The sequence below is a fragment of the Onychomys torridus genome, chromosome 15 (genome assembly GCF_903995425.1).
Source record: "Onychomys torridus chromosome 15, mOncTor1.1, whole genome shotgun sequence".
Classification (NCBI taxonomy): domain Eukaryota; kingdom Metazoa; phylum Chordata; class Mammalia; order Rodentia; family Cricetidae; genus Onychomys; species Onychomys torridus.
This window is the reverse complement of record NC_050457.1, coordinates 54522115-54547553: the sequence shown is the minus strand read 5'-3', so window position 1 is coordinate 54547553 and position 25439 is coordinate 54522115.

Below are 25439 nucleotides of genomic sequence, written 5' to 3'. Positions count from 1 at the left end.
TACAATGTTAAAAATTTGTTAGTAAGCTTCAGATTGCAGGGACAAAAATGGCTTTGAGAATCAAACTGGAAAGGACAGTTCAGAGGTGTGAGTTCATGGTTAGTTGATTTTGAATCAAAAACATGGTAGAGAATCATCTTGTAAGCATGTGGAACGTAAAGGTCCAGGCGATGATGTATGGTGGACAGGAAGCAAGAGAGATGGTGGGAAAAAGGAAATTTACAGAAAGGAGGAGGAAGAGGAAAGTGAAGAGCAGGTGGAATAGGTTGAAGAGAGGGACATAGATGGATAGGATCCCAAGGCCCCTTGAAAGCCATTCTCCCCAAGACCTAAGTTTCTTTCACAATCCTTACCTCTTCATTAGGTGACAACACAGGGGTAAATCATTAATTCTCACACTGTAGGAGATATGGAAATCCAAAACACAATAACAGCAGATTATTTTGCAAGCATTCTATGTAAATCGAAAATGATAACATGGTAAAATTGGTTTATCTTAAAACTTCTTAGTGTGGTCTACAGACAGACACTCTCTGTTTGTGTCATGGTGTTAAGGACCAAACTAAGCCCCCTAAAATTCATGTGTTTGATCTAAGCCCCGATTTGACCACATGTGAAGTATGAACTAAAGGTGAAGTTACACGTTTCGGTAAAATAGCAGCAAATGAATCAGATAGGTTTGGTGTCCCTTATAAAAGGGGTTGGAACCATGAGGAACACCAGAAGGAAATAGTTACTTACAAATCAGAAGAGAGGCTTCATTAGAAACCAGCTCTTTTGATCTCATTTCTTGGATTTCTAATGTCCAATACAATAGAAATACAAATTTCAATTGATTAAAGAATGCACTGTCATTTTTTTGCTTTTCTGCTTGTTTGCTATAGGAGATTCATAACATTTACAGAAGATGATATGGTTTGGATTTAAGTTTTTAATCAAAGCACTTGTGTTGAATCCTTGCTCCCCAGGGGGTGGCACTATTTGAGAGGTCACTGGACCATTTTAGCATAAACTTTATCAATGTGTTAATGTGTTAGAGTTTATGCTTAATAAGCTATTAAAAAGCAGGGCCTGACTGGAGCATATAGGTATCTAGGCACAAATTGGTAAAGGTGTATTTTCGCCTTAGCCTTTTCCTGTCTGTATGTTATGAATTGTGTTTATCATACAAGTTAGTAAATAGCAAGACAATAATAGTGCCTAAGAATAATTAATAAGTTGGTAATCAAATTATTTGAAAACATCTGTATTAATTAATTTTTATTTCTTCTTTTTATTTAACAAAATTACCAAAACATAGTAAATTTTCAGAAAAACTTGCCTTGAACAATTGGATTTTCAAAATGTAGTAAATATATGCATTGGAAAAATCAAATGGAAATAAAAAACAGAAAAGAAAAAAATCAAATGGTTTATTGCAAGAATGTGTTATAGGAAGCAACATTATAAAATACTCAAAAACGCATGACTCATAGTAGAAGCTGAGATCATGTTCCAATATTTAGCTTTACTACTTAGTGACATGGAACTTAATTATTATTGTATTTGCAAGCATTCATATTATTTTATCAAAAAATGAAAGAAATTTTTTTAGACAGGAGTTTTGATGTTTTGCAGAAATTTTTATGTTATTGGCTTTGTAAGAGTATAGTCAGGATTATGGGTAAATCAATGTTTCCCAAAGCTGGAGGTTTGGTATTGTAAATAGCAGAACACTTGAAAAGAACAATAAATCAACATCAGTCAAAGCATCCGAACACCTGGTGCTTAGTGGCACACATGTAGAAGTATAAATCCACTTCCTTTCCAGTTAATAACATCCCCTGGGCAGACATGAGAAACAGAGCCTGTTGAATGTATGCATGCATTTAAAGATTGTTTTATTCATTTTATTCTGCAGATGGTTTGTCTCAAGATACTTCTTGTTAAGAAAGAACAGGGTTTGGCAGGGCGATTTAAATACAAAGGCAAATAGAGAGAGCACAGATCTGCAAAGAGCAAAGAACAGTTAGACACAATATTTTCTGTAGGAAACTAGATTTTCAAATGGTTACTTTAAATAGCATAGACACCAGGCAACAGCATCCTTTTGGTGAATAAGAAATAATTTCATGGTTTGGAATAGATAAATTATTTGGGTTCATTTGTTAAGACTGTGATGTATAGACTATGAGGTACTTAGTTTAAATCATGTATAGGTTATTCTTAGTCTCTTACTGCCTTCACGTCAATTATTTGTCTATGAACTTTGCCTACCTTTCCAAGGAGAATTTCCCCTCACCAATGATGGAAGAGCCTCGACATTGTATAATATGAACAGACAGTATAGAATAACTAGACATTATCCTTCATGTGGCAATATTTAAATGAAGTTGCATTTGTTCAGGGCATTTAAAAAAATGCTTTCTGTCAGCTGTCATGTTCATAGCTAAATGTATGATCCATGCTGACATCAGTTCTCTGAAATGAACTGATAAGCTCAGCTGATGAACACAAAGGATGACTTCCCCTCAAAAACCCCAGACCCAAGGCTGCACCCAGTTCATACAAGATAATTTAGGTTTTGCCTCTATCAATCATAATCTCTGACAATGGTGCATTCAAACCCACTTTGTGGCACAGAGCTGTAAACACAGCTGCCATTTGCTGAACTTCAGAGCACACTTTCAAGATTGCTGTAATCTGTGTTTCCCCATGCTGCCATGCCAATTAGATCCAAATAAAATGAAATTCTCTTTGTTTTCATTGAGGTTGATTTTGTTCTTGGACAACAACTTTGGTTCACATCATCTGAGGATCTTAATAATATGCTGATTTGATGCTGGAAAAGCTCGCTACTATTCTAGGGCATTTTTCCTACTATTGTTCATTGTTAGGGTCCTCATCCATCTCTGTCTTATAAAATGGACGAAAGTCCCTACTCTCATACGAAAATCTGGAAGTAACCTAGTAATGGGGACTCATTCTAAATATAGTGTAAGTGACTCATAGCCTAAAAAGAAATAATCAAGTTAGATATTTTAGATGGCATTGAAAATGAGTACCAGAAAAGGGTACTTTCAAATGAAACAGGTCTGTTTATTTCATCTCTCTATTTTTATTTCTCTTTTCCTTCTTAATATTCTTTTCACTTAGAAACCAATTTGTTCTCCTTGCCTATTCCAAGTTATTTGCTAATATAGGAATTCAAATATTTCTTTCAAAAGTTCCTGGTGAAAGAAATGGGTACTATTTATGATGATAAGAAAGTAGATAACAAATTCCATGCACCTGTGAATAAAGGAAAAAACTGCCTTATAGTCAATGTTTAAGAATCTCCAACTTGTTAAAAATAGAGGTCACATTTCCCAGAAATGGACAGCAATCAAGGCAAGGGGGCATGAAAACCACCAGAAGGTATTACAATTATTAAGGATTTAGGGCAACAGAGAATACGGTATAGAAGTAGATTTTAAATGCCTAGTTGGAATTCAAGAATATGCCCCAAAGTTGAGGTCATAGAAAAAAGCAGGACAGAAGCAGCATTTCATTAGATGATCTGCAAATGGGATTTTTTGTTCAACTAAGGAAGTAGGCAAGTTGCTTTCAATTTAATTACTTCTAAATGTGAACATGTGAGAGCTAGTGTTTATAAGAGTGAGAAAAAGCTTTGCAAGTGTTTGTGGTGGTGATTAACCATCAGGGCTTTCTCTGTGTGAACAGTTCTTTTCAACTAAAAGGATAATTTCAGAGACAATTAATCACAGAGTATTAAAATTAATCTGAATATTAGCCAAGTTATCCAGGAATCCAAGGACAATTATCAAACTAACTTCAAACACATGCTAATTAAGCTTCTAAAAATAAAATTTAAACATTTACTTTGTTTACTGAAAATATACAGAAAAATTAAGCTTAAAAATAAAACTGAATGGCATGCAATTTGGCAAAATTCTTACCAGTTTCTACCTTATGTTTGAAATATTGGAAGTATTTTATATTTTGACAAGTGTTTGGTAGTTACCTCTTAACATTCCTTATAATTTAATGAAAAAAGTTCAAATTCCATGTACATCCATGGACAAAGGATTTCTGAAATTTCTATTTGATGGAATTAATAAATACAAGGTACCTATAAAATATCCTTGTAATTGCCTTTACATAATTCATAAAATATTATTTCTCCATAGTACCTGGGGAAACATATTTAGTGGTTTATTTTGTTATTAGTATCATTGAAATAGACATTAGTTTTAAAGCTATGACTTTTTAAAATTATATGTGAACATATATGTATGGATATGTGCATGTCTGAGTACAAATAGCCTTGAAGTCCAGAAGAGTGACACTGAGTCTGCTGTTTCTCAGACTTCCGGATGTGTGTGCAGGAACTAGACACAGGTCCTCTGCAAAAGCAGTTAAATGCTTCTCTTAAGCAGTATTTCTAGCTCCAAGTAGATATTTATTGAATAGTATTTTAGAAATATACATTGTTACAAATGTCCCAAGTGGTGTTAGTGTCCTGTTAAATCTGCCTCTCATTCACAATGTCTCCAACTTTCCCTTGTTCCCTGTTCTTGCTATATGGTAAAGATGCTGAGATCCTTCCACCTTCAACCTTTTCTTTGGTTGGTATTTATGGCTGTCCTTTATATCAGTTAGGTTGTCCCCTGATTTAAATCTTTTCTCAGATGCCACATTGACCTAAGCTGACTATTCCTTTCAAATGTTTCACGGTCCACTGAGGTCAGTCCCGTCTCACTTTGTCTCCTGCTCTATTACACTCTGAACACTTGCTGCCTTCCACACATGCAGCACATTTTAGGTTTTCTTTATCTGTTTTCTATCGATCACAGTTAAGATCAATAAGGCCTTCACTCTTATTTTCCATTGCCCACTCAGAGTCCAGAACGTTTCAATAGCAATCATCCAGTCACTCAATGTTTTAATGGATTAGATCCATGTATGCCATTTAATCATATGCAATTACAGGGTCTCAAATATATGTTTACATGGTTGGAAGGATATATTTAAAGACTGCAATTCCTATCAACAAAGGCATTGTACTGACAAGATTATAGAGAAAAAGCACACCTTTACTGGTATATGGGAATTATATCTAAAGGTGATGCTCAGAGAATGGACAAAGCAAGAAATCTCTGCCTTTTCTACAGTTGAGCAGATACAACTCAGTACACACATCTCTCCACACTAACCATGATTAGTTTTTTAAGTTAAAAGACTTGACAGCATCATTTGTCACACTTGGTTTATCCAAGGCTCACCTGGTAATTGAGGTGGTGACCTGTGTTTGCTAATTGGCTTCCCTGAAAATAAAACCAAATTGGTGTATTTATGACATGAGAAGTTTGTCACATGGAGGTGGGGAGCACAGATGTTACCCTCCTGTACCCACATAAACTGGCAAGGAGAGGTATGCCATAATTCATGATTATACTTCAAAGACCTTATTTTCAAGTTTTTGAAAAAGAGACAGATAAAGAAGTTATAACTGTAAGGATTTTAAAATAAATGATTAAAGTAGGAAGGAGTATGTCTTCCTCATAATTTTGGTTTGTTTTCTATTTTTGAGACGTGGTCTTTCTACAAATGTCTGGATGTCCTGGAACTCACTATGTAGGCCATGATAGCCTGGAAATCACTACAGAAACCAGGCTGGACTGGAACTCACTATGGAGACCAGGCTGGCCTTGAATTTTCATGGAATTGCTTACTTCTACCCCTTTGCATTATTAGCCACACAGGTCTTATATTAACCTTTTGAAGATGAGCCCTTGCTGTTTGGTGTACAGGTAATGTTCCTTCTATTTGAACTGTTTTTTTTTTTTATTTTATTATTTAAAAAATGAAATCAAGTTTTTACTTCATACCTCTTGCCACTCAACCTCTTTAAAATATGACATACCTTTAATAATATGAGATTTCATCAGGTTTTGACTTATTTATACATGTATCTTCTACCGAAAGTGTATGTTGACTATCAAATAGAAAGATGACTTAGGTATTTCTTTTTCTTTCTGCATTTATTTATTTTTATTTTTATTTCGCTTTCTTTCTTCTGTCTTTAGGGATTACTTACATTTCTTTTTTATTTTCTTTTATATTTTATATTTTATAATAATTATTATTATATTTGTGTTTTAATTTTACAGATCAGCCATGGGTTCCCCTGTCTTCCTCCCTCCCGCTCCCACCCCCACCTTCCTCCCATCCCCTCCCCTCCATTCGCATCTCCTCCAGGGCCAAGACTCCCCTGGGGATTCATTTCAACCTGGTGGATTCAGTACAGGCAGGTCCAGTCCCCTCCCTCCAGGCTGAGCAAAGTTTCCCTGTGTAAGCCCAAGGTTCCAAACAGCCAGCTCATGCACCAAGGACAGGTCTGGGTCCCACTGCCTGGGTGCCTCCCAAACAGTCCAATCTACTCAACTGTCTTACCTATCCAGAGGGCCTGCTCCAGCTGGGGGCTCCACAGCTCTTGGTTCACAATTCATGTGCTTCCATTCGTTTGGCTATTTGTCCCTGTGCCTCACCAATCTTGGTCTGAGTGTGGATTGTTGAGACAAGGTAGTTCTAAATGGCATTTCTCTTTGGATAAATATCTCTCGTGTTGTACAGCAATTTTGATTTACATATTTGAACATAGACTCTGGTTTTAAGTCAGAAATGAAACTCTCTAATCTTCTTGCTTAAAAAGGCTTTTGCCCAAGGTTCTAAACAGCCAGCTCATGCACTACGGACAGGTCTGGGTCCCACTGCGTGGGTGCCTCCCAAACAGTTCAAGCTATTCAGTTGTCTCACTTATCCAGAGGGCCTGCTCCAGCTGGGGGCTCCACAGTCGGAGTGGAATGGACCTGCCTGTACTGAATTCATCAGGTTTAAATGAATCCCCAGGAGAGTCTTGGCCCTGGAGGAGATGGGAATGGAGGGGAGAGGCTGGGGGGAAGCTGGGGGCCGGAGGGGGGAGGACAGGGGAACCCATGGCTAATGTGTAAAATTAAAACACAAATATAATAAATAAAAAAGGGAAAAAAGCCTTTTGCATTGACAACTGGCATTAAGTGGTATAGCATAGCAATGGTATGTTACCTTATAATTAAACATCCAAAATTCATTTTCCTAGATAAATTTGCCTTTTTAATTGCTCATCATTTTTGTACTACTGTGGAAAAGATATATGAAATAATTAGTTTTCTTAAACTCTCATAAGAAGCAAGTATTACATAGCTTGTTATTAAGTCTGAGGTTGTGTGTGTGTGTATGCCTGAGTGTTACACGTGTGCACTACTGCATGTACACCTATGCACAAATGGGCTTGGCTGACAGAAGAAAACTTTCAGCTGTCATCATTAGGATTGTTGCTCTCCTCCTTTGGAATGGTCTCTCATTGGCTGGGAGCACAGCAATAGTCAAAACTGCTGACGACCTTGTACAAAATATTTCCTCCCTTGAGTCTGGTGCCCTCGGTGGCAAAATAAAGTGCATGTTCATTAAAAATAAATCAATACTACAAAAATACCAACAAAACAAAATGAAATAGAAAACTCAACAAAAATAAAAAGACAACAGCATAAAAAATTTTAATTCATTTTGTATCTCCCAGTACTCTCATGCTCAGGTCCTTCCTTGGGCATTCACATCATCTGCACAGGTTCAAACCAGACTAGGTCCCAGCACACACACACACACACACACACACACACACACACACACACACACACACACACACACATGGAGCAATGGAGAAATGGACACATCATCTCAATCTTAACCAAGAAGTTATTTGCAATTGATACTGTAAACAAGCACCATGAAACTAGACCATTCCACAGGTAAAATAAATAAAAAACAAAAACAAAATCAAAAAGCAGTTTAACAGTTTATTGGGGAATAAAATGTCTGGCTGGGAAATTTTACAGGATTAGAGAGCAGTAAGTCAGTGGGAAAGCAAGCAGATTATATGTGATAATGGAGGGCAGGGTGAGTTGATTTTATGTGTTAGCAAGGTGGGGTGAGTTGATTTTTTTGTGATAACAGGGTGGAGTGGCTGAATTTTTTTTTTATGCTAGTGAGGTTGGTTGGGTGACTGGATTTCATATGATAGCTGAATGGGTATGAAGGGATTTTAGATTATATTCACAAGGTAGTGGTGAGTAGATTTTATATCTATAATTCCTAGCCCTAAATCTTCAAGTGTAAATTATAACACGGAATTCATTCAGATACCATGAAAGTTTAAAGGGACTATTGTTGTGGGACAGTATTAGTGTGGAAATTTCAGGTTACATGTGAAGAGAGGTAAATATAGATGAGGAGGGAAAAGGGACAAATAATATAGACAAACATACATTTATGAATATATAATTATTACATATATTATCATATATATATATATATGTATAATTTTAAGAAAGTTAAGCCATTTAGATTGATATTCCAACCTGCAACCAAAACACTATGAACTTTTACATTTTCCATATAATATATTTTGATCATATTCTTCCCCATCCCCAAATTTTTCAAGAGGGGGGATCAAGATTATGATGGGGAAACCTACAGAGAGAATCAAACTAAACCAGTGGGAACTCATGAAATTTAGATCAACAGCTGTGGAGCCTGCATGGAACTGGACTAGGCCCTCTACATAGCAAGACAGTTGTGTAGCTTGATGTGCTTAAGGGGCCCCCGGGCAGTAGGATCAGAATCTATCCCTGGTGCATGAGCAGGCTTTTGGGAGTCCACTTCTATGATGAGACACAGCCTTGCACAGCCTTGGGTGGGGCGGGGCTTGGACCTGCCTCTACTAAATGTACCTCCCCATGGGAGGCCTTACCTTCTTGTAGGATGGAATGGAGGGTGGGTTGTGAGGGGGAGGCTGGAGGGGCAGGAGGAGGGTAGAGGGGGATCTTTGGTATGTAAAATGAATAAAACTGTTTCTTAATTAAAAATAAAAATAAAAAGTACAAAAGAGAACAGACAACAAATAACCACACAGGGAGTCTATTTTGTGTTAGCCAACTACTTCTAAGAATGTGGTCTGCCCTGGAGTGTGGTTGATATGCCCAGGTATATGCAATGATAGAAACCTGAGTTTTATCTCTTCTAATAACTATTGATGAAAACAGCGTCCTGGTTAGTCTTAGCACTGTATGCCCACTTCCGCTGATCTGTGCTGGATTTTGTCTCGTTTGAAATTGTGCAGGTCTTGTCCATGCTGTCCTTGTCTCTGTGAGTTCCTATATGCATGAGCACTATTCTGTCTGGAAAATGCTGTTTCCTTGGAGTTGCCCACTCCTGTGGCCCTTAAAATCTTTCTGACTCCTCTTTATAGAGTCCTGAAACTTGAGGGGAAATGTGATGAATATATCTCATTGAAAGATGAGGGCTCCAAAGTCTCTGACTCTCTGCACATTGTCCATTTGTGGTTCTCAGTGTCAATTACCATTTATTGTGATAAAATTTCTCCAGTGAGAGTTAAATAATGCACTAGTTTATGGACATAGTATTATTTAAGGTTATATTCATTTAGCAGACCCACAGTTGTAAAATTTCCTCATGCCTATGACCTAACTTGTCTTAGGTTCTAGGCTTCATTAATGGTGTTAGGTGTGGAATCCATTTCATCAATCAGGCTTTTAATCCAATAAAAGTGATTTCTTATTCCAATAACTTGATGGCACTGTTGTATCAGTGAGTATATATTGCAATCAGCATGCTACTGTACCTCACAGGTTGCTTATCTGAGTGTTAGTGATCATTTAAATTTTAACTCTAATAGCATGCACTTCTTTTCCCACCAAAATAAGGGCTCTTCAGAAACAGTGATACTCTAGTTTGAGCACCAGCTCATTTTCTCCGTGTTGGATAATAAATATGTGGTATCTTCAGCAATAAGGCCTTAATGTCAGGCTATATAAAGTCACTAATTGGAAATAGCTTGTAATGTTTGAAGGGATATGAATGACTCAAAAATATTTAACTAATTCTTGGTACTGATGACTTTATTGTATCATATGATGAAGACATTGAGACATTATCTTCCTCGTTAGATACTAACTCCATTTAAGTATGTATGTATGTAATTTAGGAATGTTATCCAGGAGTAGTCTTCACATGGCTTTTCCAAAGGTCTTTATTGTTAGTTGTCCATTCCCATATTTCTTTCTTTGACCTTTGTTCTCATCCTCTCCCCATTTAATATACCTGTTCTAATTTTTCCCTGTATCTCTTTATGACATCATATTGTATTTCCCCTTTCTTGGCAGTTCCCATTCTATTTGGTCACTTACTAGCTATCTGACCTTTTTGGATAGTCTGAATAAAGCATATTCTGAATAAAACACATATATATAAAGCTTTAAAACTAAAAATCACGTATTAGAGACAATATGTGATGTTTGTCTTTCTTAGGCTGGATTATTTTACTCAGGATGATTATATCTAGCTCCAACTATGCAATTGCAAATTTTTAATGTAACACATTTTCTAAGAGTTTGAGCTCCTAACAACAAAGAATAAATGCTCCTAGCATTCCACAACTTCACTGGCATCTGCTGTCATTTGTTTTATTAATCTTGGCATTGAGAATGGAGTTAGATGAAATTTCAAAGTAGTTTTAATTTTTATTTTCATGATGGGCTAAATGTTGGGCATTTTTTTCAGGTATTCTTTTTATTATTATTATTATTATTATTATTATTATTATTATTATTATATTTGTGTTTTAATTTTACACATCAGCCATGGGTTCCGCTGTCCTCCCCCCTCTCGCCCCACACCCACCTTCCCCCATCCCCTCCCCTCCATTCCCATCTCCTCCAGGGCCAAGACTCCCCTGGTGATTCATTTAAACCTGGTGGATTCATTACAGGCAGCTCCAGTCCCCTTCTTCCAGGCCGAGCAAAGTGTCCCTGTGTAAGCCCAAGGTTCCAAACAGCCAGCTCATGCACTAAGGACAGATCCCGGTCCCACAGCCTGGATGCCTCCCAAGAAGTTCAAGCTATCCAATTGTCTCCCTTATCCAGAGGGCCTGATCCAGCTGGGGGCTCCACAGCCTTTGGTTCATAATTCATGTGCTTCCATTAGTTTGGCTATTTGTTCCTGTGCTTTTTCCAATCATTTTATCCATTTATTTATTTATTCATTCATTTATTTCTTTATTTATTTGTATTATGCTATTTGAATTTACATTATCTAATTTCTCCATTTTTATGATAATTATCCACTCACAGATTCAAAGGTTTCATTCTATGTTCCACTAGCTTCACTGATTTGAAACTAAGGTGGTGTTGAAAATAAGCCCACATATGTCTTGTCATTTGAGAACTCAGAGTAGTTCTGTATACCATTAAATTGGGGTATTCATTTTCTTGATCATCAGTTTTAGTTCTTTTTACTTTCTAAATATTAACCCTCTTTCATATGTATAATTTGTAAAAAAAAAAAAAATGCAACACTGTAGAATGCCTTTGTGTTTGAAAGTTGATATTCTTTGCTGCAGAGATTTCCAACTTTATATGGTCCCATATGTCAATTTTTTCTTGATGTTAATGCTACTTGTTCAGAAAGGCTTTGTTTAGAAAGTCCTTTTCTGTGTCATCTAGATCAAGCATAATTCCTACTTTTCTCTTCTATTAGATTCAGAGTATTTGGTCTTACGTTGAGATCCTTGATGCATTTGGTGTTCAAGTCTGTTCAGGAAGATAGATCTAGAGATGCTTGAATTCTTCTACATTGAGCTAATAAACTCAACCAGTACCATTCATAGAACATGATACAGGTTCTCCAGTGTGATTTTGTATGTGTGTGTGTGTGTGTGTCAAATATAAGGTGTCGTAAGTGTGTGGAGTCAGATGCAGGTCTTAAATTCTATTTCATTGATCAATGAGTCTTTTTTAATGTAAAGGTTATACTGTAGTATGACTACAAATGTGTATTGTAATTTGAAATCTATGACAGTGATAACTCTAGCAGTTCTTTCATTATTCAGTAGTGTTTTATGTATCTCTTATTTCCTGCTTTTTCATATGAAGTTCAAAATTATTTTTGTTTACATTTTTATGAAAAAATTATGTTTTAATTTTGATAGAGATTTCATTGACTATGTAGATTGCTTTTGGTAAGATGACCTTTTTAACAACTACTTTATGGCTGATCTATCATCAAGCCCCTATAAAAAAGTTATTTGAATCCATGTTTCCCATTAATTTTTTTGGCTTATATCATGTTGGTAGTAAATAATTCATGAAAGTCAGAAAAGTTCATTTTACTTAACTATATTGTGCATATGAACATATGTAACTATTCTGTAGTTTTAATTTTGTTTTTTATCATTATACCATTAATTAATGTACCACCTTCAGTATTAATTAAAAGTTAGTAAGCTACTCTTATTTGTGATAATCTCCAGCACACTAATATTCTTCTAAACAGACAAGCAATGTGTTTATACATTAGAGCCTTGAGGGTATGTGTTGTTAATTACACATGCCTAGTGGCTGACATGTGATTAATTACAAGTGGGAAATCTATTCTTCAGGTGACTAGAAAACTCCATCTACTTGTCAATGCTTATCTCTTCAAACACGTATTTATCCCACAGGATTTGGAGAAATAGCTTTAAAGGTACACTGTGAAAGAGATGAAAAAGATCCTGAGATTTTCACAATTATTCCTAACTATTTCAAATGTTGATGTCAAACATGTTTTGAGAAAATAAAGGTCTCAGAAAACTATATACCTGACTACTTGGTAAGTGTTGAAAATGAATTTATAGGCATATGATAGATTTATACTATAAAGTTATATATTATAAAGTCATAAATGTTTACATATTGAACAGCATGGTGTAAGAACAAGGAATTCTTTCTGTAACTGTATTCACTTGCATTTAGTTTCCAAGAACACGGTTTAGTGTTCATTATGAATTTCAGTGTTGGGAACAATTTTTTATACAGAGTATTTGTTTTGTAATCTTTACTTTGTATTTTATTTTGTAAATATTGGCATTTATCTGCACATATATCTTTGTACTGCTTGCATATCTATTACCTGGGGGTGAGGGCAGGAGGAGGTGTTAGATTCCCTGGAAGCAGAATTACAGATGATTGTGGGGTACTACATGGGAGTTGGGTAAGCTGAAACTCCTCTTAGCTACAGATCCATCTCTAGTCCAAGTACAGAATATTGTATCCAAAAACATTGTGTCTATTCTTCTGTTTAACTCACTCATAGTTTTTTTTATTACTTAGACAATAATTTCTTAGCTTCAATAATCAAACATACATACATACATAAGACCTTAGATATTTAACACAGTGTGTTTCCACTGTAAAAGTGGAAAAAAATTAATATTTCTAAACCAATATGGCTGTGTCTGTCCAATGCCCATACAACAAGGAAAGCAAAGAAACTTTGCCAAAGTTAACAACACAACTAATTTTTCCACAAATTAAAATTATATCTGTTCCTTTATAGACTTTTGATTATTTCTTTTATTTGTGGGATTATAGTATAATTATATAATTTCTCTGTCCTAACTCAAAACCTATCCTAATACTTCTCCTTGATCTCTTTCAAATTCATGGCCTCTTCTTTCATTAATTGTTATATATACATATATGCATGTAATAACAATTATGTAATGTGTGTGTGTGTGTGTGTGTGTGTGTGTGTGTGTGTGTGTGTGTGTGTAATCTGCTTCATCTGTATAATCCTATTTCTATGTAAATTTTTTCAGGGCTCTCCATTTGGTTTTAGATAACCAGTTGTTTGCTCCTCCCTCATTAAGAGTCTGTCTCCCCACTCTGAACATTCCTGTAGCTCTTTGTGCAGGTTTGAGGCTCTCTGAGCTTTTTTTTTTTTCCACTTTTGCATGTCTATAAATGTTAACCTTGTTCAGCTCATGTTTAGGCTGTCATGCTGGTGAGAATATGTCCTATAGATTCTCACACTTCTAAGAGACATGATCTCTCTCTCCCACACTCAAATAAAACTTCCTTTATTTTCTGGCTCTTACATGATCTTTGTGCCTTCTACTCCTAGCATGTTCTCTGAGCTGAGGGTATGGCAGTTGTTTTGCACATGTATCCACTGCGAATGGGCATCACAATTTTTCATTTTGATTGAGTGTTTTTAATTGTCATCATCTATTGCATAGTGAACTTTCCTTGATGAGGGGTGAGGACTATACTTATATGTGGGTATAAGGAGAAATACAATGAGGTTAGTCAATAGTTGTGGGTTTTTTGTTTTTGTTTTGTAAAATGCTTGTAGGCTCTCCCCTCAAGATCACCGACTTTACTAGCTTTGGATATTTTCCTAGGTTTCTAGTATTAGAAACCTGGTTGACTGTTTTTTTTAGCTACACAGAACATTTTTAACTTTATGATGTCTCACTTGTCAGTTGGCCTTAATTCATGGACAGACTGACTCTAATTGAGGAAGGTATTTCCTACAATCATATCATGAAGATTACTGACAATGTTTTCTACTAGCTGTTTCAGGTTTCATATTTAAGTCTTTGATCAATGTGTAATATTTTACTTTCGTTTTCCAAGTCAATAGAAAAGCATCTAATTTAATATTTCTACTAATTTAATATGTGTACTATCCAGTTTTTCCAGCACTATATTTTTGAAGATTCTTTCTTCAGGCTAAAACTTCTTTCATCTTTGTCAAATATTAAATGACTGGAATTATATGTACTCATGTTTGGGTCTATGATTTTGCTGTTATTGGTCTACACATTTCTATGTGTCCCTATACCATAAAGGTTTTATTGCTATGGTTCTGTTATATATTATTATTATTATTATTATTATTATTATTATTATTATTATTTGTTTTAATTTTATACATCAGCCATGGGTTCCCCTGTCCTCCCCCCTCCCGTACCCATCCCCATATTCCCCCCCACTCCCTCCCCTCCATTCCCATGTCCTCCAAGAACAAGACACTCCTGGCAATTCATTTAAACCTGGTGGATTCGGTACAGGCAGGTCCTGTCCCCTCCTTCCAGGCTGAGCATGTGTCCCTGTGTAAGCCCAAGGTTCGAAACAGCCAGCTCAAGCACTAAGGACAGGTCCTGGTCCCACAGCCTGGGTGCCTCCCAAACAGATCAAGCTATTCAATTGTCTCACTTATCCAGAGGGCCTGATCTAGCTGGGGGCTCCCTGTGCTTTTTGCAATCTTGGATTCAACAATTCACGCTCTTACAGTCCCTCCTCTTTCTCCACAGTTGGATAACTGGAGCTCCACCTGGTGCCTGGCTGAGGATCTCTGCATCCACTTCCATCAGTTATTGGATGAGAGTTCCAAGACGACTGTTAGGGTATTTAGTCATCTGATCACCAGACTAGGTCAGATCAGGCTTTCTCTCGACCATTGCCAGCAGTCTACAGAAGATACATCATTGTGGATTTCTGGGGACCTCTCAAGCACTTTGCTTCTTCCTGTTCTCATGTGGTCTTCATTTATCGTGGTCTGTTATTCCTCATTCTCCCTTTCTGTTCTTGATCCAGCTGGGATTTCCTGCTCCCCTAAGCTTTCTTTCCCTTAAATGTTGCCCTTCATTACTCCCTCTGTCTTCCAGGTTGTTCATGTAGATCTCATATATTTCTTTGTCATTGGGTGATCCCTGGGTCTTTCCTAGGGTCCCGTTTTCTAGGTAGCATCCCTGGAGTTGTGTAGCAGTCTAGTCATCTTTGTTATACACCGAGTATCCTCCTGTGAGTGAGTATATACCATGTTTGTCCTTCTGAGTCCGGGTTACCTCACTCAGGATGATTTTTTCTAGATCCCTCCATTTGCCTGCAAACCTCATGATGTCATTGTTTTTCTCTGCTGAGTAGTACTCTATTGTGTATATATACCATATTTTCTTTATCCATTCTTCAGTTGAAGGGCATCTAGGTTGTTTCCAGGTTCTGGCTATTACAAACAATGCTGATATGAACATAGCTGATCAAATGCCCTTGTGGTATGATTGAGCATTCCTTGGGTATATGCCCAAGAGTGCTACAGCTGGGTCTTGGGGAAGATGGATTCCCAATTTTCTAAAGAAGCACCATATTGATTTCCAAAGTGGCTGTATCAGCTTGCATTCCCACCAGCAATGGAAGAGAATTCCCCTTGCTCCACATCCTCTCTAGCATAAGCTGTCTTCTGTGTTTTTGATCTCTGACAGGTGTAAGGTGTTATCTTAGAGTCGTTTCAACCAAGGAACTGATACAGCTAATAAAAACCTTCAGCAACATAGCAGGATACACGATCAACTCAAAATAATCAGTAGCCCTCCTATATACAATAGACGAACAGGCTGAGAAGGATTTCAGAGATACATTGCCCTTTACAATAGCCACAAATGATATAAAATACCTTGGGGTTACTCTAACTAAGCATGTGAAGGACCTATATGACAAGAACTTTAAGTCCCTGAAAAGAGAAATTGAAGAAGATGTCAGAAAATGGAAAGATCTCCCATGCTCATGGATAGGCAGGATTAACATAGTCAAAATGGCAGTCTTATCAAAAGCAATCTACAGATTCAACGCAATCCCCATCAAATTACCAACACAATTCTTCACAGACATGGAAAGAATAATACTCAACTTCATATGGAAAAACAAAAAACCCAGGATAGCCAAAGGAATCCTGTACAATAAAACAACCTCTGGAGGCATCACAATCCCTGACCTCAAGCTCTACTGTAGAGCTATCGTAATAAAAACAGCTTGGCACTGGCATCAAAACTGACATGTGGACCAATGGAATCAAATTGAAGACCCTGACATAACCTGCACACCTATGAACATATCATTTTTGACAAAGACACCAAAAATGTACAATGGATAAAAGAAAGCATCTTCAACAAATGGTGCTGGCATAACTGGATGTCAATGTGTAGAAGGCTGTAAATAGATCTTTATCTGTCACCATGCACAAACTTAAGTCCAAGTGGATCAAAGACCTCAACATAAATCCAGTTACTCTGAACCTAATAGAAGACAAAGTAGGAAGTAGTCTTGAACGCATTGGCACCGGAGATCACTTTATAAATATAACACCAGTTGCACAGACACTGAGAGAAACAATCAATCAATGGGACTTGTTGAAACTGAGAAGCTTTTGTAGAGCAAAGGACAGGGTCAACAAGACAAAGTGACAGCCTACAGATTGGGAAAAGGTCTTCACCAACCCCACATCTGACAGAGGGCTGATATCCAGAATATATAAAGAACTCTAGAAATTAGACATCAAAATGCCCAACAGTCCAATTAAGAAATGGGCTATAGAACTAAACAGAGAATTCTCCACAGAGGAAGTTCAAATGGCTGAAAGACATTTAAGGAATTGCTCAACATCCCTAATTATCCAGGAAATGCAAATCAAAACGACTCTGTTATAAATCTTAAATTGTGGAAAGGTAATTCTTCTAGTATCATTCTTTTGCTCAGGATTGTTTTGGTTACCTGGGGTCTTTGATGATTTCATATGAATTTTAGGGTAGATTTTTTTACTTTTTTTTAGCATTAGATTGGGCTTAGAATTTGAATTGCATCGAATCTGTAATGGCTCTTGGTAAAATGGTCATTCTACCAATCCATGAACATAAGATATATTTCCATTTTCTTGGATCTTGATCCATCTCCTTTTTTAGAATGTTAAAGTTTTTGAGATCCTTTGCTTCCTTTGTTAAGTTTATTCCTAGATACTGTGTTATCTTTGAGGTTATTGTGAATGGGATAGTGATCATTATATTCTCCTCTGTATATTGGTGGTGTTTATGATGCAACTGATTGGTAAACGTTCACTCTGTATCCTGCCACATTGCTGAATATGTTATTAATTCCTAGAAAATTTCTGATAGAGGGATTGGGATATCTCATGTACAATATCATGTGAAAAGCAAATGTACAACATCATGTGATAAGCCAATAGCAATACGTTAACTTCTGTTCTTCATCGTTACATCCCTTTGATTTCCTTTCCTTGAATCATTGCTTCAGGTATTGAAAAGTGTGAGGATACTGAAAATCCTGTCTCATTCCTGACATCAGTGGGATTGCTTCAAGAATACTCTACTTAGGAAGATATTGGCTGTGAGTTTATTATATATAGCTGGAATTATGTTGAAGTATGTCCCCTGTAGTCATACATTCCTTATCACATTTATTATGTAGGCTTGCTGAATTTTGTCAAAGGCTATATATATTACTTTTTTACTTTAATTGCATTTGTGCCTTATTACAGTTACTGTCTTAAGCATGTTGAACCATATTATGATTCTATCATTTAAGAGATAAGTCAGATTAATTATGGTTGAATTATCTTCTTGATGTATGTCTGTATTCTTTTTGTAAGTATTTTATTGAGTATTTTTGTGTCTGTGTTCATCAGGGAAATCGGCTGGCCTGTAGTTTTCCTTTTTGGTGTATCTTTACTTTGTTTTGGTATTAATATGATACTGGCTTCAAAGAAGGAGTTTGGAGTACTGCTTATATTTCTAAAACTTGTTCTGTGTCTCTGAATGTTGTCTATATTAGAAAATTTCCATGTGTTGCTGAGTAGAGTATGGATTTGTTGGTGATTGAATGGAATATTTTATTCATATTTGTTACATACAAATGATGTCAATTAATTCTGCTGTTTCTCTGTTATTTTTGTCCAGATTACGTGTCTATTGGAGAAGGCAGAGTATTCAAATAATTTAATATTAATGGACTGATGATAACATGTGTCTTAAATTTTAGGAATAGGATTTTTTTATGATTTGGATCCCCTAGAACTTGGTGCATTTGTCTTAGTTCACTTTTCACCAGGCTTGAGTAAAATGCCCTTTTTATCTCTTCTGATTAGTTTTAATTTCAAATCTGGTTTTTCAGTTATTAGACTAGTAAGATCATCTTGCTTCCTGGTCTCATTTGGTTGTAGTATTTTTCCCATCCCTTTATTCTATTTCAGTGTATGTATTCAAAACTAACATGTGCTTTGTTATTGTTGTTGTTGTTTTTTATAGACAACAAATAGATTTTCTTTCCTGACCCATGTGGTCACCCTGTGCCTTTCAAGAGAAGAATTGAGACTATTGATATTTAAAGTTATAATTGAAATGTGTGACTTATGGGGTCATCATGTTAATGATTTTTGGTGGAGTTGTCTGTGTCCTCAGAGGTACTTTGCATCTTAATAACTTGGGCATTGTATTACTTTTCACAATCTCAGCTACATTAACTCCTCTCTTCAGCCGAAACAATATTGCTTCCTGTATTTTCTTTAGGTTTGGTTTGTTGTATATAATTTTTAGGTTGTTTATATTGTGTATTTTTCTTTCTTCTTCTATTATGGGGGATCATTCTGCTGATTATATTAGTCTAGGATAAATGTCATAATCTTTTAGGACATGGAATGCATTATTCCAGACTGTTCTGGCTCTCAGAGTTTTCACTGAGAAATCAGCTGGCATTCTGACAGCATTTCTTACAACCTTCAATATATATTTTCTGTTTTGTATGTGTAATGTTCTAACTATGATATTCATGGGTGATTTTATTCTTGTGCCTGGTATATTATTTATACTGTATGATTCATGTATCTGTATGGCTATATCTTCACTTAGTTTAAGGAAGTGTTTTTCCATGACCATGTTGAGAATCTGATCTATGTCATTGATGGGACTAATCTCCTTTATATATGCTTATAATTAAATTTTTGTTTTATTTTTCCTGTGTCCCACATGTTCTGCATGTTCCTTTCCTGTGGTTTTAAAAATTAGTCCTACTCCTTGGTTGATTTGGCCTACATCAGTGTTTCTTAAAATTTGTAAGGCTGTGAATGTTAATGAGGTTTCTCATATTTCTTGGTGCCCCCCAATCATAAAATTAATTTGGTGCTACTTCAGAACTGTAATTTTGCTACTGTTCTAAACTCTACTGTAAATATCTAACATGCACCTCCATAGGGATTGTGAACAGGTTGGGAACCCATTGTCTAGATCTTCTAAATTTGAGTCCTGATGTTTTATCTTCTGTTTGATTCATTCTATTGGTTAGCATTTTCTTTGAATTTTCTCATTGAGTTTTGGGTTTTTCAATTCTATCTTCAGTTCATCTTTTGTCCCCTTCAATGGGTCTGCCTCTGGGTTGAATTCTCCTCTCGTGTACATTATTGTCTTCATTACTTCCATCAGGCTTTTATTTATATTTTCTTGAGCATCACTCAGACATTTATTCTCCTTAAAGTTCTTTCTCTTTAATTCCATTGAGTTGTTTCTTTGTGCCTACTTTAACTCCTTGAATTGTTTGATGAAGTTTATGATTGTTCTTTCAAATTCTGTGTTATATAGTTCATCTTGGTAATTTTCAGCACGGTGACACTAATAACTTTCATAAATATAAAATGTTACTTTTTACTTGAAAATTAATAGAATATAATTAATAGTGTATACTTGTATATTTGGAAAAGTTATGCTTAGTGTTGGACATAAAATTACTGGAAAAAATGGCAGTGAAATTTTTCTTAATCTAAGTTGAAAGTACACTTTTATATCATGTTCCTTTCAGTAACAAATTGGGTCTGCAAAGATGGCCAAGTTGTTACAAATTCTTTCTGCTCCTTCAGAGAGCCTGGTTTCAGTTCCCTGCACACACATGGTGAGTCACAACCATCAATAACTCCAGTTTTGTACATCTGATTCTCTCTTCTGAAATTCTTGGGCACCAGGAGGTCATTTGGCATGGGATAGCCAATTCATGTGTTCTTCCTGAAGAAAACAATGTCTCCCAACCTCACAACTCCTTAGTTGTCTATAGTTCTTTGTATTAAGGTTGTAAATTCTGAAAAAAAATATTATTATCAAGTTTTGAAAATACTTAAGGATGTTTTTAAAGAAACTATTATATGTGAAGTAGTTGTGAAGTACACTAATAAGAATATACATACATATTTAATGAAATAAAAGAAATAATGACTAAGATCATTTCATTTTACTACAAAATGCTATCTTCCTTTGCAGTGACACTTTTTCTCTTACTCTCGAGCTATACTTATGGTCAAATGTTATGAAAGCTGTGGTCCTAGGCACAAAAGGAAACAACTCTGCATGACAAACCTGCTTTCTAAATCTGACTGTAGTGTAGTTAGTTCAAATGCACAGAGTACTACAGCAAACTTCAAATCCCAGACAGACATGAACCATGACCATGGCCTAATAGCAGCTCATCAAACAAGTTGAAATCTTCAAGTGAATGTACACACAAACCTCCCTCCCACACACTGCAGAAGTCATTTCAACTATGTCTATGCTGTTGACTCTGCAAACCTGTGATGCTTAACTTAGGAAGTATCATAATCATGTTCTCTGTGAGAAGAGTTTAACTTTAGAGAAGTCAATCTTCTACTTAGCATACAAAACTCATAAGAATCAGAATCAATCATAATCCAAGTGTAGGTTGGACTTGTCCCAAGTCTGTTCACACAAATACCAAGCTTATTTATAATGCATATGTTTAAGCTCAATGAAATGGCATAAAATTTCATCTAAACATGCTTAAGCACATCAGATTCTCCCAGTTGCTCAAGTCTCATTGTTTAAACTTAAGCATTTGAATTAGTTTCAAAAGTGAATCCTTACTTGAGGTTAGTGAATATTGTGAATATTCTTACTGGTTTCTAGGGTTTTCATGAATTTTGCTGCCATTTTCTTACACAGCGGTAAGTTGTTAGTGCTATATTTTATTCCTATTCTTTTTCTTTCATAAGCTTGAGTTGTTCTGCAGCTAGCTCACTGTTCTTAAATGTCATTTCTTCTTCAATGTAATGATGAGATGTCCAAATGCTATACATGTTAACACTTTATTAGATAACATTGCTAAATAAAACAACACTACACATTATCTGATCTACAGGGAAATGGACAATGCAGCCTTGAAAAAATTGTGTAGGGAATTAAAGCAAAGTTTCCTACCATAATACTAGTTGGTGAAGTAGTAGATGTTGACAGAGCATAAACAAAGCAAAATGAAGGAAACAAAACCTTGTAGGCAGTGATTCATTGGTTCATTAAGTAGAAAGCAAAAGAACACTCTCATTGACTGATGATATCTCACAAACCGTGTCTTTGAGTCTAAGAAACTTAAGAAAAGTCAACATTCAACTAGTAAAAATTAATGTAGACTTCAAAGGCAAAAGATGACTGGAAAGTACTAGAAACAACAAACAAAGCAGGCGTCTGCACTCACTCTGCTCTGGAAGCTGCTCAGAATACAGGAGTCCTTGTACTCTTATACTTCTAACAAAGAAGACATGCTAAAATAACAATGATGCTGTGACCTGTCATAAGGGAGCTTCATACCATGTAAATATTGTCAATGTTGAAAACCACTGTTAGGCATTTAAGGAGAATATGTGATCAAAAAGCCTGTTAGCTTTAGTCTGGAACCTTAACAAAAATGTGTTTTCCAAGGTTCATGATAACCTTGTATTTCTGTGAAAGTCCTTAAAAAAAAACTACACACATGACACATAATTTTCTTTCATATTTAAATTATAACCCATTTCAAAAACCTGTGATTAAGCAAGCAAAAAAATATTATATGGCTTTCGTTATCAAACAGACTTAATTCTTCTAAGGTCATGATATAATCATCTATGACAATAACAAAAATATTCAAAAGAATGTTCATCCAAAAACATCACTTCCAGACCTCTATACATAATCCCTTGGAAGTCAGTTCTAGTCTAAAATTATATTTGATAATAAAAGGCCACTTATAGAATACAATGTTAAAGTTGGTATTGCATTGTTATGGTGAATGTCTTTCTTACTTTCTTATTATCTTATGGAAAAACTAATCAGCTTTTTTTCATGTAAACAAAATTCTTAGCAAAAGTATTGAATATTTCATAATATAATTAGAGAATTTTATATTTTTAGTAAAATTATATCTCATAAATATCACACTGTGCTTTTATCTTCACATGTGTTATTCATAACTAAAAATAGAAAACAAGCAATTAGCTTTAGAAATATCTATTAAGCCAGAAGGAACTTAATACAAAACTCAGCATCATATAGGATTGTACTATATAAAATAAAAATGCAGCTTATTGCTCAGTTGCTGTGAATCATACAGGAAATATTTGACTAAGAAAACTCAGAATATCATCCTAACTTTATGGATTAAAATATGGTGAAATAACCTAATAATAAAAAGAACATATTATTTAAGTAGAAATAAGAACTAATAAGTCTGTAATGTTCTAAAGCATTGTTTGTCATAATAAATTCACTCATAAGTAGAGTGATTTAAAAAGTTAAAAAATCATCTAAGACAATATTAAAAGGGCATACATCTAATGCTTTGGGTCATGGGAAAATGAGTTAAAATAAATTGATATTGATTTAGTCAATGAAACTAATTCCATTTCTTAATATCATTATTTAAACTGTAAATAAGTTCAAGACATTAAAATAGGGAGTACTGTAACATTATCATGAAAACATATAAGTAACTCTAATAGTGTACATTTAAAATGAGATTGTGAACATAAGGCTAGCTGCTTATTTTAATTTTTTTCTTTCAGTCCATTTATTTATTAGGTGTTCCTTCCAAACTAGAATCTCCATCCTATAGGGAGAAGTTGATGAGACATACTAGGCCTACTTATAGAGCTCAGAAAGTTATGATTTGAAAAATCCCTTTCAGGTTTATGTAAGTAGTAGCATTTGCTGGAGAAGAGGTGATTCTTTGTTGGAACATTCTACAAGTCAGCACCCATGTGGAATGTACTAGTGATGTGATTGCAACTGAGTTTCTCAGGTTCATGTAACTCTTTCATTCACAGATTTAGACATGAGAGGAATTATTCTATGCTTTTTTGCTCATCATCAGCACACTATCTTGGGTCAGTTTACACTTTCATATTTCTACTAAAGAAAAATTACTTAAACATAACCAATGAAGTTACAACAACACTATGTTATTTAGTATGATGAATGGAATATAATAGTCACAATTTATTTTTACTGTAAATACTTCAGGATAATTTTCATTGAGGCATTTTTATTACTAAATTTAATACATGAATTAAAATAAAAAATTGAATTGTGGTTAAAATAAAATATAATCTTGTTACATAAAGAGTAAAATGTGCCAGGCAGTTGTGGCACATACCTGTAATCCCAGCACTGGGAAGGCAGAGGCAGGTGGATCTCTGTGAGTTCGAGGCCAGCCTGGTCTACAGAGCTAGTCCAGGACAGGCTCCAAAAGCTACAGAGAAAACCTGTCTCAAAAAAAAAAAAAAAAAAAAAAAAAAAAAGAGAGTGTAAAATGTATCCTTTTTTTTCTTATTGAAAACAGTGTAAATCATGATGAATATTTCCTCAGGACTTCTATTAATTTCATTTTGTATAATATAACATAATAAAGAAATTGATCCATCTAACTTAGGTCTGGAGGTTCAAATCCAAATAGCTATGGGCAGATGAGAACAATTTCAGGAGAGCTTTCTGGACCCAATGGTCACACCCAGAGGAAGGAAGTATAACATTAAACTGGGGTTCTGTAATTGCTTTCTAGAGCACATATCCAAATAGCCCAGAACATCCCACTAGCCTCCAAATATTTTCATTTCTAAAATTTATTTTTATTTTATATCCCTTTAATTATTATTTATATTTTGAATACTTCGATCATATTCTTCCTGCTTTACCCACTCCTCATAGATGCTCTGCAAAACCTACTCATGGGACTTATGTTTTTTTTCTCTGTCTCAGAAATGACAAAAAAATATATATCAAAATGAATGAACAAACAAGAAGCACTAAGCTGAACAAAACAAAGCAGAGATAGCAAAATGAGAAACATGGATTCCCTTTTGTGCTACCAAACCACTGCTGGGCAAGAAGTCTGTCTGGGATTTTGGTTGATATACTCAGTAGTAACACTGTAGAAAACTGGTTTTGCTTTCTCAACAAGTATCTACAGGAAATAACTTCCTAGTTAAGGATGGGACATTTTGTGCCCTCCTCCATCACAGTGTTCAATTTCAGATTGTTTGTTTGACTTGTGCAGGTCTTGTGCATGACATCAGAGTCCTTGTGGGTTTGTATGTGTACCATTTATGCTTTTTCAGAAAGACACTATTTTCTTTAGAGTCACCCACCACCTTTAGATCTTACAATCTTGGTGGGGGCTCTTTCACAATGATTCATGAGCCTTGGGAGCTGGAGATGCAATGTATTCTCTTGAGGGATGAGCATCCTTCAGTCTCCTACTCTCTAACTCTTGGCTGGTAGTGGGTCTCTGAGTTAATCAGTATCTATTGCAAAGAGAAGCTTTTCAGATGAGTGTTGCATGATACATTGGTCTTGAGAATACAGATAATTCATTAGGGGTTGGTTTATATACTATGTCCATTTAGTAGCAAAATAATAGTATGTT